Raw genomic sequence first — 1,469 nt, 5'->3', positions numbered from 1 at the left:
TTGACCTGCGGAACAGTGGGTACCGTTACGACCCGTCTACTCCGCTGATACCTTTCGCCGATCCACCGCCCCGTGTTCCTTGCGCTCCACGTACGACGGCTCTCGCTGGTTGCCCCAAGCTCCCCAAGCAACCACGTATGTCCGTCGGACGTCCGAACAAGAGCCGAATATCCATTGCCAGGGAAGGACGTCCGTCGGACGTACACTGGACATCCGTATGCGTACGTCCAAATTCGGACTAATAGTGGACGTCCTGTGGATATACAGAAATGGATGTCCGAGGGCTGTCCATTTGTGGATGTTCGAACATATCCCAATAGGTATTGGGAAACCATTCAAAAACAGTTACTTAAAAGTGGTCCCATTCTGCACTAAACGATTATCATAACAGAACCTTTTTGTGCAGAGGATATACCTTTCCCTAATGAAGATAGGTTTGAGGCCCCCCCCCCCCCCCCAAGATTCTTTGACAGATTTGATGGCCCCTTCAAGATTTCCTGAGGTCTTAAGAGGTCCCATCACAGTATTTCCTGAAGTTCCATAGGGGCCCATCACAATTTTCTGCAAAGTCTGATGGGCCCTCTAGGATTTGCTAAGGGTTTGAGGGGCGCAATAGATGCTTTCTGGGGTCTCCAAGATCATTCAATAGGTATGACGGGGAAAAAAAGAGGTGGACACATCGGTAATTCGTTTTTTTTTTTTTCAAGTGTTGTCCGAAGGTCCATTAATAGAGGCCTAGAACCTTAGAATTGTAAGCTCCTTTCAAGCTGATACTGTGTGCGGTAAAAAGAAAAACAGTATTGTATGTTCTCGACTACAAGTAATCAAATGAATTGTGATGCATGTGTACTACTTTTTAAAGTAATTTTGCAATCATTTGATTACATTTTACGTAGTGATGTCGCAGTGCCAGTTGGCCTTATGTTTCGTAAGCTAGAAGGAAACAAGGATGTTAGACAGCAAAATAGTTTTTTATTTGCAATCAGAACCAGGGCAGAGGCACCTTTCTCACACTTGAAGGTAGATGCCTACTCTCCCTTAGAAGTGGTGCACCTCTCCTTTGCGCGGCGAAGCTACTCCTTGACTCCCGTTTCCACCTCTTTTTTCGTAGACTCTTTGCAGTGCTTTGTCCGCTTTATAGCAGCTGAAAGCAATAGATGACCCTTATAGTACAACTTAAAAAGGCAGGGAATTGCGTTGCAAACTTCTACTTACCAAAGATCAATTTGTACAGCTTAAGGCTACGGAAAACCTTCTTCCCTTTGCGCCCATCCATGCTGAACTTGGCTGCAGCTTCGTCACTAATCAGGTGTGCAAGCATAGACCTTACAGTTGTTTTGATAGACAGGTTTTGATAGACAGGTTTTGATAGACACGACACAGTTAATACGAAAAAGACATAGCCAGTTTTCGCTGTTTTACTCTGACCAGTGAAACGCTATCCCCAAAGCTACTTATATCACGGAAAG

The 1,469-nt window shown here is 45.1% G+C and overlaps 1 long non-coding RNA gene across 1 annotated transcript; it reads right to left on the bottom strand.

Annotated features, from left to right (window-relative positions):
- Positions 1-1,107: 1,107 nt before the first annotated feature.
- LOC120843823 lies at positions 1,108-1,349 on the bottom strand. The gene is made up of 2 exons (XR_005716271.2): positions 1,216-1,349; positions 1,108-1,144 (listed from the first exon to the last, which is right to left on the bottom strand). It is a non-coding gene; the product is annotated as an uncharacterized LOC120843823 (long non-coding RNA).
- Between the last annotated feature and the right edge of the window lie 120 nt (positions 1,350-1,469).

This window comes from Ixodes scapularis, unplaced genomic scaffold (assembly GCF_016920785.2).
Source record: "Ixodes scapularis isolate PalLabHiFi unplaced genomic scaffold, ASM1692078v2 PGA_scaffold0__279_contigs__length_252992795, whole genome shotgun sequence".
In the NCBI taxonomy this organism is placed as follows: Eukaryota; Metazoa; Arthropoda; class Arachnida; order Ixodida; family Ixodidae; genus Ixodes; species Ixodes scapularis.
This window is presented reverse-complemented; position numbering and strand designations above follow the sequence as displayed.